The sequence below is a fragment of the Eptesicus fuscus genome, chromosome 12, assembly GCF_027574615.1.
Source record: "Eptesicus fuscus isolate TK198812 chromosome 12, DD_ASM_mEF_20220401, whole genome shotgun sequence".
Lineage (NCBI taxonomy): Eukaryota > Metazoa > Chordata > Mammalia > Chiroptera > Vespertilionidae > Eptesicus > Eptesicus fuscus.
The window spans coordinates 75344891-75357922 of record NC_072484.1 but is presented as its reverse complement, the minus strand read 5'-3'; the positions used below and the strand labels follow the sequence as shown (position 1 = coordinate 75357922).

At 40.2% G+C, this 13032-nt stretch overlaps 1 long non-coding RNA gene across 1 annotated transcript in view; it reads left to right on the top strand.

Moving 5' to 3' along the window:
* LOC129150959 (uncharacterized) overlaps window positions 1-9385 on the top strand; it is an 83150-nt gene extending 73765 nt beyond the window's left edge. The window contains exon 3 of the long non-coding RNA XR_008557751.1: window positions 9347-9385. This is a non-coding gene — a long non-coding RNA (uncharacterized LOC129150959). The remainder of the gene's footprint in view (window positions 1-9346) is intronic.
* Window positions 9386-13032: the final 3647 nt, after the last annotated feature.

The following is a 13032-nucleotide window of genomic DNA, read 5'->3' as shown; positions in this document are numbered from 1 at the left end:
AGGTTTCACCTCTCCTAACATAATCTTCTTTCTAAAATAAAAGTAAGTGATATCTCCTTACATCCTATTGTTAGAACAAACACTCTCGTCTACATTTATAGAACAATCAACTTCTGAGAAAGATGGGTGAGGAACCAAATGATGGTCCCTTAGAGAAAGAGAGACAAGCCAAACTCACCTAATTTTGGGTTTATCCAAAGGCAAGGTATTTGGAATTCAGGAAATCCTAAGTGGTTGGAATTAATTTTTAAAAATAGCAAGAATAATCAGTGAGTAGTACATCTATTAATGCTAAAAATGGGTCAAATTCCATTAACAAGGACTGATTAGTAACAAAAATGTCACTGTGAAATATGGAGAGGAACAGGTCAGTTGTAAGTAAACAGGGTCACAGGTTTCTGCCAGGTATAGAAAGCTGACATTTTCTAGAAAGATGCTAATATTAGAACAGCAAATGAACCAGGTTATTAAGAAGACACATTATTTCTACCACCCATGAGAGAAATGAAAAATAAAAATGGGCAGTATGATGTTATCTACTCATAATGTACAAGAAGATCATTAAAAACAACCATATAGTACAAAACCAATATCCACTTAATTTTGTAGTTTTTTTTTCTTTAGACTTATCACTCATGCAAAAACTTCCATTTGTTAATATTTACGTGAAATTGATATTTCTAAAATCCTGTAAGAAACTATGCCCCTATCATGCCTAGTGCATAAGGTATTCAATATATTTTTATCATTTTAATTGATTAATTGATATTAAGCAAAGAAAAATCCAGTTTCATGTTAAAAGTTTCCATAAATAATTCATTACTATGCTATAAATTTGGCAAACTGTAGAATTCAGGGCTTTTCTTCTCATCTGTATCATGTGACTTCTACAATCTTAAATGACTTAAAGGGCACCAGAAAGACTTAAAATATTTTATGAAGGTCTCAGTATTTACTTAAGTAAATATCTTCTTGGGACTCCAATAGTTTTATAGATCTGCAGTAATACCTTCTGTTTTTTGAATATTTTATGTAGCATAACAGAGTGCACTGAAAACTGTCAAAATTCTATGATCACTGAAAATATTACTATCCTCATCACCAAGGAAAACAAATATCCAATAAAAACACTAGTTTAAAAATATAGATATACCACTTCTCACACTTGTTATTTCTGGCAAATCCTTAAATCTACCTTACCCAAGAACATGTGCTCACATGTCTCTGATACAGTCACCCAATAAAACCCACACCAAGGCCAAACTATTAATTTGTGCTCATTGATGGTGTATTTCTCCAGAGCACATGATTATTTGTAACCTTTGTCCTCCTTTGAAGGTAAGAAATTGCATCATACTGACTGAATATGACATGCTACTACTTCACTTTTTTGTTTGTTTGTTTGTTTGTTTTTTGGATAGTGGTTATTAATGTGTATCCTGTAGCTCACTTCTGACCATAAACAAAGTACAGGTCAGGGACTGGAGGATTTTGCGGAAATTTAGCAGCCACTGGTAGTGAGAATAGAAATGGTTGGCCCCCTTCATGGTGAAAGGAGCATGAAGGTTGATGAAGAATTACCATTAAATCAACATCTTGGTTGAGTACATGACCTGTGCCTAATGCAGAGGCCAGATGTATGAGAAGACACACTCCTATCCTTCAAAACCTATATAATCTTGTTGAGAAAATGAGTATAAACATATAAAAATTAACACAGAACATGTGATTTTAGCCTCATAAGTGGATTTGGATGGCACAGAAAACAGATGCTAAAGGGGTTCAGAAAAAATAATCTAAGGGTTTCAATGATAGGGGAAGTCTCAAGGAAGGAGTTGAACTTGTGCTGTGCCTTAAAAGGACAGTTGGGGCACCTGTACATGTGGACGTTGGAAGGGGAAGTAAGGATATTGATCCATACCAAGCAGATGGACCGTGTGGGGAATAGTGATATAATGAAAGGTCTTGATATCTTGTCAAAGGAGCTTAGACTCAGTGTAGCTAGAAGTAAAAACCCACTAGAGATTTTGAGCTGGGGAATAGCTTGATGATATGAACTAGCTGAAAATACAAAACAGCAATCAGTGGACTTTTCCCATGGGTAAACAGAACTGAGGGATTCATTCAGGTATGACAGACTGACTATTTTCCATGGCCTCTGAAGTATACCCAAGATATCAGATGCAAACCCCTCCACAACCCTGTGTCTAGTGCAGGAGTGCATCCAAATCCCATCCAGTAGAAAGAGCTCACTCAGGAGCAAGTTGTTGAGGAGAAAGAAAGCTGTTGGATATTGTGGGGCAGAGGCATGGAGGCTGGGGGCATTACTGCCATCATTGCTTCTAACAATTGTACAATATACAAGAAAGGGTCCTATATAACAGATAACTGTCCTGCCCAAAGTCTTAATAGTGTCAAGGTTTGGGAACACTGATTAGAATATACACATGTTGTTGTTTATTACAAACTAAATCTTCATGAAAATCATTATAGTATAGTGAGAACAAAAAATAAATAAAGTCATGAATCTACACCTGAACATACTTCTTGTACTCTTTACATTCCACTGCTAAACCATTTAAAACTATGGTCAGTGATTGAGGTTTTCTATTGCAGACTGTAAGTACTAATAAACAAGGAGTGAAAATTAGGAATTTTTTTCAATTTAGTCCAGCACTGTGTATTATCATTATCAATATGCCTATCTTTGCACCACATGGAGTCTGTTGTGGAAAATAAGATGAAATCCCTTCCCTCGGTAACATTCTCTTTGGTGGAGAAACCAAAAACACTTAAGTTACTAGGGTGTCTCATACAACTGTGTATGACTGAGATTAAAAGCACAGCTTGAGCCCACAGGTGCCATGACTTGTCATGGGAAGGAGAAATTAGCCCAGCTTCAACTTTTGATCAAGTCCAAGTCAAGCTTGAGAGGTGAATAGAATTTGATGGATGAACAAAAGGACTTTCTCTTAGATGCTTCCGGATTTAGCAAGAGTGTGGTGGTGGGAATATTCAAACATCTACCTAACAATGAGGTATTCTCTCTACAGGTTCTGTTTTAGGGGCTAGGAATAAGGGGAAGCTTGGTGAGAAGGAGAAATAAGTTTGGACAAAGTTGGAGCCAGCTAAAGCATTTAGATCTATACTTGAAGATTATGGGGAAATGTATGTTCAAGTTCTTCATACATGGAAACAATAAAAAATAAAAATGTTTTAAAAGACTTAAAGGTAGTAGATTTTATGAAGGAAAGAACAGGAATAGATCATGCATGGCACCCTCCCTATGAGGTGGGGAGAAGGGCCTTCTGCCCTAGGGACCAATGCATAAAGCACAAGCTGCTAAATTAACATGCTTCCTGGGAAAGGTGCTGTTTAACCTAGCAACAGTTTGAAGTTTGTACACATTTGTGTGCTGAGATGTGCTGCCACACAGTGCCATTCACAAACACCACCATGAGCCCAGCCTTTAGCTTGGGGTGGGTATTCATATTTACTTAGCTCTCTAGAGTTGTTTTTTTTTTTTTTTTTTCCTTTTTGGTTGCTAAATTATACATGTAAATCAATATGTATCTTGAATTTACATACCAAATGCAAATGGTGCGACTGTCACTTTTTCTCCTGTTCCATATTTGTTCTCGGCAGAATGAATACCATATGTACCTTCAGTGAATCACTCTGGGCCTTTGCCTTTCTTCCTTCTCAGAAAATCATCATGAATGAAGTAGGGAGAAAAGTGCTCCAGAACATTCCATAAAGCCAAGCAGTGAGGCCTTACTGCACATGGCCAGACAAGAGTCAATAATTAAGTAGCTAATATAAATTGAAAAAAATATGACCAATATCAGGCACTCCACTGCAGAATGGATGCCCCATTTAAAGATATAAAGTTTTAAAAAATTAAGCTTCTGGGAGGTGAGGAACAGAACTAGATCGAAAGGTCCAATAGCTACTCCTTGGTTGTCACTGTCATATGCCACATGTGTCCACAGTAGACATGTAGGACTCAGGCTATGGTCACTAAGAGGGGTCTGATACCCAGAACCCAGTTCCCTAATGCCACTTAAGGTCATCAACATTCATCTGTAGTCCTGGGCTCCTTGTACAAAGACTCCCTTCTTCTTGGCTGACCTGCCAGTCTTGCCAGGGCCCATGATCCCCACTAGTCTCTCTGGCAGGTCTAGGACCTTTCATTCCATTTTCCAGTCTATCCAGGTGGACTCTCAAATGGCACAACTCATTTGCCCTTCTCATTACTCAATTCAGTGGTTACAACACAAGCTCCATGGAGAAATCCTCCCTAGGAAATCCTGCTCCACTTTTAATTAAAAGAAAAGAAAAGAAAAGCAAAGAAAAGAAAAGAAAAGAAAAGAAAAGAAAAGAAAAGCAAAGAAAAGAAAAGAAAAGAAAAGAAAAGAAAAGAAAAGGAAAGAAAAGAAAAGAAAAGAAAAGGGGAGTGGTGGGAGGGGGAGGAGGAGGGAAGGAAATGAAAGGAGAGATCAAATAGACCCCAAGAAAAGATTGCTGGAAATATTTTAGAGTAGAAAAGCAAATTATCTTCCCTCTTTTGTCCTCTTTTAATTCCACCTCTAAAATTTCACCCTATTTCTGAAATAGTCTTTCCTCATATAAAATAATTTATACTATTAATAGGATAAAATGGGAAAAATTAATTCCAAGTTGTTGTTGTTTTTTATTGTGTTTGATCCTTTCCACCAACTCTCATTGCATTTTTTTTTTGCCATTTCAATACAGTTTTCCATTAAGAGCTATCAAATGCAATCAAGGTACTCGGTTCTTATGGTTCAAATTTTCTGAAATGTGGTGCCTTTCTCTCCTTCTCAATGAACTTTGCTAACTACATGCATAGAGTTGTCATTCAACCTTAGTTACATGGAACTTATGCATTTCAAGTCTTTCATATCTAAGACAGGAGCAATAAGACCCTAATCATTTCCAAAAGAGAACAAAATTCTCTGATCATTGACAGCAGTGCTATGCTAACATCATAGATCCTCCTGTCACCCATCCAGCTGGTGCAAAGAGCTCCCAGTCCTTTCACTCTGACCCTTCCACACTCCACCTACTGAAGGGATACCTCAGGAATCAATTATATTTGAAGTGCAGTGGCTAATTTCAAAGACTGAAACATTTAATAATCCTTATCACTAATATCCAGGATGAGTTAATGGTCAGAATACCCTAAAATAACTTGGGCTATCTTTATTTAATTTACGTCCTCCATACCCACATGCACATATAACACTTTTTTTCTTTTTCTTTTTCTTTTACTGTGTGTTAGGAGAGAAAGCAAACCAATGTACACTGCAATGGAACCACTAATGAGCTGATGCTATCTGCCGGCCTCTTTAAAATGCTGCCCACTTCCTGTTTTGCATGTGTTGGGTTATAATTTTAAATTACACATGCATCTCCCCACTCTCCTCCTTACCCTGCCTCTCTAGGGTTTTAATCTTTCCCTTTCTCTCTATCATCTAGAAATCACGTTCCTTTGGTGATTGATAGAGATTCATGCTTTTGCACACACACGCACATAGACACACAGGCTATAATTTAGGACCACATTGTTTTAGGTTTTATGTTGAAAAAGGTATGTGTGTGTGTGTGTACAAACTTTCCTTCTTGTATATGAGTACATACATTCATCCTTCATTACCTTTCTTCAAAATAACTTTTTAAGCTTCAATTTTTTGACTTTTAGCATTTTTTGTTTTCTAGGAATTCTGTTTTCTAAAAGGTAGCTTTTTATATTTTGTTTGCTTGTTTCTTTGTTTAAATAAAATCCTCAGTGTCTAGAGATGGTACATGGATACAACTTCCTAATTTGGAAAGAGTAAGAATTATGTGTTGAGGAGACAGAATATCTTATGAACAGAGTTATACTCCCAGCCTCCCCAGAACAAGCTTGATTTTTCAACTGTTATCCATTACAATTATTAGTAGCACCTCTTTTACTCTCAATAGTTTTCTGATTTGGGCCATAAATTATGTTGTCATCGTTATGCCTAGTACTTATGCACAATGTAATTACAGTTGCTGATGAAATGTGTTTGCTGAAAAAGTGGAGTGCGCTAAGATGAAGAAACTCTAGATTTTCTTTTTTGTCTTTAAATTAAATTTCATTGGGGTGACATTAGTCAACATGAACATATAGGTTTCATGTGTGGATTACTAAGTTACAAAATCTGTATATAGGGCCATGTGCCCACCACCCAAAGTCAAATCTTCTGCTGTCACCTCATATTAGGACCCCTTTCTCCCCTAACCCTCTCCTCTCCCTCGGGCTACAACCACACTGCTGTTTGTGTTCATAAGTGTAAATTTTATATTCCACATATGAGTCAAATCATATAGTTCTTTGCTTTCTCTGTTTGACTTATTTCACTTCGCATAATGTTCTCAAGGTCCATCCATGTCCATCCAATGACGCTATTTCATCCTTTCTTATGGTCGTGTAGTACTACATTGTGTGTATGTACCACATCTTCTTTATCCAGTCCTCCATCGCAGGGTACTTTGGCTATTTCCAAGTCTTGGCCACCGAGAATAATGCTGCAATGAACAGAAGGGTGCATATATCTTTGCGTATAAATGATTTCAAGTTTTCTATGTATATACCCAGGAGTGGGGTTGTTGGGTCATATAGTAGTTCTATTTTTAATTTTTTGAGGAATCATCAGACTGCCTATCATAATGGTTGTACCAGTCTACATTCCCACCAGCAGTGAATGAGGGTTCCCTTTTTTCCACAACCTCTCCAACACTTGTTGCTTTTCTTGTTGATAATGGCCACTCTAACTGGTGTAAAGTGGTATCTCATTGTAGTTTTAATTTGCATTTCCCTAGTTGCCAATGAGGTTGAACATCTTTTCATATATCTATTAGCTGTTTGTATGTCTTCTTGGGAGAGGTGTATTTTCAGGTTTTCTGCCCACTTTTTAATTAGATTGTTTATTTGTTTGGTGTTAAGTTTTAGGAGTTCTTTGCATATTTTGGAAATTAAGCCTTTGTCAGAGCTACTGTTTATGAATATCATCTCCCATCTGGTTGGCTGCCTATTTGTTTCGTTGTCTGTTTCTTTTGCTGTGCAGAAGTTCTTCAGTTTGACATAGTTTCATTCATTTATTTTTGCCTTTACCTCCTTTGCCTTTGGGGTCAAGTCCATAAAATGTTCTCTGCCACCCAGGTCCGATATGTTTGTTACCTATATTTTTTCTATGTGACTTACAGTTTTGGGACTTATGTTTAAGTCTTTGATCCATTTTGAATTAATTTGTGTACATGGGGACAAACTGTAATCCAGTTTCATTCATAAAATCAAAAACAAGACAAGGATGTCCACTCTCACCACTCTTATTCAACACAGTATTGGAAGTTCTAGCCAGAGCAATAAGGTAAGAGAAATAAATAAAAGGCATCCAAATAGGGAAGGAAGAAGTCAAACTGTCACTTTTTGCGGACAACATAATGTTATATAGAGAAAACCCTAAAGATTCTACCAAAAAAACTAATGGAAACAATAAACACATATAGTCAAGTTGCAGGATACAAAATGTACAAAAATCCATTTCCTTCCTGGATACCAACAACAAAACTTCAGAAAAAGAAATGGAGAAAATAATTCCTTCTGCAATAGCAACCAAAATAATAAAATGCCTAGGAATAAACTTAACAAAGAATGTGAAAGACCTATATACTGAAAATTACAAAACATTACTAAAAGAGATTGAAAAAGACAATAAAATGGAAAAATATCCCGTGTTCATGGATTGGAAGAATCAACATAGTTTAAATAGCCATTTTACCCAAGGCAATATATAGATTTAATGCAATCCCCATCAAAATCCCAATGTCTTTTTTTTTTTAAGGAAATAGAACAAGAAATCATCAGATTTTCATGGAGCCACACCAAAGACCCAGAATAGTCAAAGCAATCCTGAAAGAAAAAAAAAAAAAAAGAATGATGCTGGAAGTATCACGCTACCTGACTTCAAAATATACTACAGAGCTACGATAACCAAAACAGTATGGTATTGACAGAGAAACAGTACACAGATCAATGGAACAGAATAGAGTACTCAGTTATAAAATCACATATATATGGACAGATATTTTTTTACAAAGGAGCCAGAAATGCACATTGGAGTAAAGATAGTCTCTTCAATAAATAGTGCTGGGAAAACTAGATTTTCCTAAGGTGGAAAGAATATTTCAGAAAGACAAACTCTAGTCCAGATTGTGGAGTAAATCAAAAATCTCTGTTCAACACCCAACAGTTACCCTTTTTGAAGCATCTCTTACTTCTGCCACTGATGTCCTTCCTGTACACCCAGAATCTTCTTGCTGGTCCCCCATTATCTACTCTCCCTCCAACTTTGCTATTTTTAACCATAGTCTACTAGAATATAGTGGAGAAGACATGGATCGAACCCCAAATTCAAATCGAGCTAAGAGACTTTTCCAAATTCAGAGTTTTAGTAAATGACAGACAGAGATTTGGAATGAGTTTTCACAGGTTATAACCCACTAAACTGGTGGCTTCTGGCTTTGAACTCCTCATATCCCTCATGTCCACTCTCTTCATTATCAACAAAGGTTCACTAAGGGCTTCATTATATCAGTTTTGGACCTTGTGTGCATACATACACGAGCACATGTGTGATATTGTTAAGCTATCATCCAGCAATCAAGAGGCAGGAAGCACCCAGCCAGTGTTGCTCAGTGGTTGAACATCATCGACCTATGAATCAGGAGGTCATGGTTCAATTCCCAGTCAGGGAACATGTCTGGGTTGCAGGCTCCATCCCCAGTGGAAGGGACTGTTGGGATGAATAGAATATTTACTATCCAAGGCACAACTTATACCTGTCCCTTGCTTCTGGCCATTCAGCCCACTGAAAGCTCATCCTCCATTAAACTCAAAGCATTCTTGTCTATAGCTCTCATTTGGCAATGAAACATAAGAGTCCAATGATTTCTTTGATCTTTTGTCATTTCTTATATGTTTGTGACTCCCCAATTGGACTACCAGCTCCTCAAGAGCAGGGACAAGGTCATTCTGTCAGGATTTAGAGGGCTGGGCTTATAGAAGTTGCTGAGTGGATTTTGACTGATGACCACTCCATATCATGGGGGTGAAACCCTAAAGTTACACATTTTAGTAAACTCATAATAGTTTCAGTGAAATAGAAATGTCACCCCAGTCAGCTTCTCAGCCACTGAGCAAGTAGGTGTGTGACACGTTCTTTGGATAGTCAACATCGTGGACTTAATTGGATATCAGAGGTGGAAAGAACTTTACAGACTCTCTAACTCATGTGCTTAGCTTTACAGATGAAAAATGTGACAGATGTGAAGTGATTTACTTGAGGACACACCATGAGTAGGTGGCACAACTGGATCCCAGAATGCACACTGATTCCACCATCTCTTCTCTAAGCTGTGCTCAGCCTTCAAGAAAGAGACTTTGAGGCAAGATATCAGTTTCCTAGTCAGGTAGGTTTTGATTTGGCCATGAAATAGAAGTTTGTGCTCCCTCAGTATTATTCTTTGGCTTTTTTTCTTGTAATTTTAGGATTTTCCCCCCAAGTTATCTCCAGACTAATAATCTCCCAAACTGCTTGTTCACAATCAGTCCAGCTCTCCACAGGAGGGAATCACTGTGAAGGGGTTGTCAAAAATCAAGAATATACTTCACAACATACCTCTACCAGGATAGATTCTCTAGACCCCACCCTCCCCACTCCTTGCCCTCTGATTAGGATTCTGACTGCATCTTTTTCTCCATACCCTGTGTCACTCAGCACTGTGTTAGTGGGCAACTATCTTCTGCCTCCCTCTCCTCCTGCCTCCTCCCTCTCTCTCCCTTGAATAGACATTTGCTCACAGGCACCGTATCCTATCTGCTTGTCTTTTCACTGCAAACTCCTCCCCGCAGCCCTGTACCATACAGCCCCTCCCAGGAGTGCCTGGGCTATTTCTTCTAAGATGCACATCCCTTCCTTATGAAGAAGTTTCTCTGCAGGGAATCTCTTTTAAACAAACAAGTTGAATATAATGTCTGTCTTTTTCTTTGCTTAGTTGCTTCACATAACATTTGGTGTTTATAATTTGGACTCTATTTCTTAGATATGTTGCAACTTTTTATAAAAATGATTTGAATTATCAATCTAGCAGTCCATATCACAACCCTGTATTACAACATTGTGCTCAAGACAGAATCAGATTAATTTTTTTTAATTTCTTTATTGATTAAGGTGTCACATATTTGTCCTCATGCCCCCATTCCCATCCCCCACCCCTCCCCACGGATGCCCCACCACCCTGTTGTCCCCAACCATTGGTTAGGCTTGTATGCATGCACACAAGTCCTTTGGTTGATCTCTCCCCCCTACCCCCACCCTCCCCTACCCTCCCTCTGAGGCCCGACAGTCCGATCGATGCCTCCTTGTTTCTGGGTCTGTTCTTGTTCATCAGTCTATGTTGTTCATCATTTCCCCTAGATGAGTGAGATCATGTGTTACTAGAAATATACTTATAAGAACTGAATGTGAGACGAGCAACAATAGTTATGCTGACAGGCAAATGAATCAGTCTGTAGTAAGTTTCTTTCTGGACCAACAGTTCTTTTGAGACCTGATTTCAATGTCCACCAGTTCCTTATGTGTACATATTGGCACTGACTTTTCAGCTCTGGATGGTGGACAAATGGTGGTAATGCAGGTCCGACTCCCTCTGGTTTGGTCTCGCCTGGACCCAGGGGTGCGGCTTCACCCGGACCTGGGACCCAGCATCACCTGGGCCCCGGGGTGCGTGGCCTCACCTGGACCCAGGTGTGCGTGGCCTCACCTGGACCCAGGGGCGCGTGGCCTCTCCTGGACCCAGAGGCGCGGCCTCACCTGGACCCAGGACCCATGCTCACCCAGATCCAGGGGCGCACGGCCTCACCTGGACCCGGGATCCTGCTTCACCCAGACCTGGGACCCAACCTCACCCGGACCCAGGGGTGTGTGGCCTCTCCCGGACCCAGCGGAGCGGCCTCACCTGGACCCGGGACCCATGCTCACCCGGATCCAGGGGCGCATGGCCTCACCTGGACCCAGGATCCAGCTTCACCCGGACCCTGGGGCGCGTGGCCTCTCCCGGACTCAGGGGCGCACAGCCTCACCTGGACCCGGGATCCAGCTTCACCCGGACCCAGGGGTGCGCGGCCTCGCCCGGACCCGGGGGCGCGCGGCCTCACCCGCAGATTAATTTTTGATTCACAATGCCTCAGGAATGTGGTTTACATACCACTTTTATTTTCTGCAAAAGATGCTATTGTAGCACAAAATTTCTGACACACGCCAGCATTCTAGACAAGGTGAGTTATGAAATTTAAAAGTTAAAGAGAAACTTTAAAAACCAAAATGGTGGCTTAGTAAAGAGGAAGAAAAAGGAGGTAAGGAGAGAGACTTATTTTTTTCAAATAGCCCTTTGTTTTTACAAAGAGAAAATAGAAAGATAAATTATTCTTTTACAAGTTGCCCAGCCTGTCTCCACAAAGTCCTCAGTGTCACCCTCAACACTCCAAGGTCTCCAGCCATGCATGACATTCCCAGTCTCTGTCCCTTAATAGCTGTGACTTGCCTCAGGCCTGGCTCTGTGTTCCACTACCAGAGGCATAGCGTATTCATACCCTCCCTCTTTTCCTGAAATGACTTTCTTAATCTCAGCTTTCTTTTCCTCCCAGTTTTAAGCTGTAGGTTTTCTGAACAACCAATTCAAAAGTCCTTTCTTCTCCCTTCTACTCTTCCCCCCAGTGTCATAACCCTTTTCCTCCCTACCAGACCTACTGAGCTTCTTAGCAGTTGCCAACTTGCCAGGTGCAAGATAACCAGTGTCTGTGGCCTGCTTCAAATAAGACCCTGCCCCTTACCTAATCAATCATGGAGGGGGGTACAAGGTCTCTGTCCCTTGGTCCATGGACCACATACAGGCACACCCTTTGCACTGTCCCCCTTTAGGAACTAAGAGGTTTTAATGCAAGGGAAATGCTGCCCGCAAGCAGCATATAGTCTAGGCAGAGAAAAGCCATACACATGGAAGAAAATAAAGCATAAAGAGTAGAGAAGAGCCATCTAGCATACATCATGCATAGGCAGTAGGAGCCAGAGCATGGCAACCCAAGGAAATTTCCCAAAGGAGCAGTGGCAGGAAAGGCTAGATGGAGACAGGGGCTCCAGGACTGATGGAGCCCAGAACAGATGATGTGCTAACCTGCCTGGAGAGTGAGGAGGAGCCCACTGCCTTGCCCTCCAACACAGCCTTTTCCTTGCACCATTTGGCAGTCTTAAGAAAGCAACAAAGCTCCAATAGGCAAGTTCAGTGAGAAGGAGGTTTGGGGGTTAATGAGTTTTGTTAGCATGTTACTTTAATTGCTGTCGTTATTTCTGTACACATGCCTAGAGGCTTGCAGTGAATGCATTTTATTATTAATATTAAGCATTTTGTACAGCACTTTCTGTTTGCAAAGTGCTTTACAATCATTAATTAGTTATTCCTCCTGACACCCTGTCAAGGTGATCCAGGGCTCATTCACTCCCCTGTTCAGTTATAAACAACGGCCCCAGTGTGTTGAGGTTAAATGACTTGGCCAAGGGCACCAGGCCCATCAGGGAAAGGTCAGGATTAGAATTCCTCTGTCTCCCTTCAGGCTGCGGCTGATGCTCCTGCACCCAGCAGCTTCCCTGGACTGAGCTCATAAATGTTACAATAAATAAATAAATGGAACTGGAGGCAGAAAAAAAAAAGTGCTTCCAAGGTCTCATGACTAAGGCCTGGGGACACCTCTGTCACCGTGGCACAGAACTAGAAATTGCTGAGAGGGGGCCAAAACCGAACTTTGGTAATAACATAACCTTCGCATTCTCAGAGCTGGTTTTAATGGCTCCTCCTGGAGATCCTCCCTGTCCTTGTGTCTGGCTCCTTTGAGCTTCCTTGGCACATTTCTTTTTTAACTCCAAAGGTATT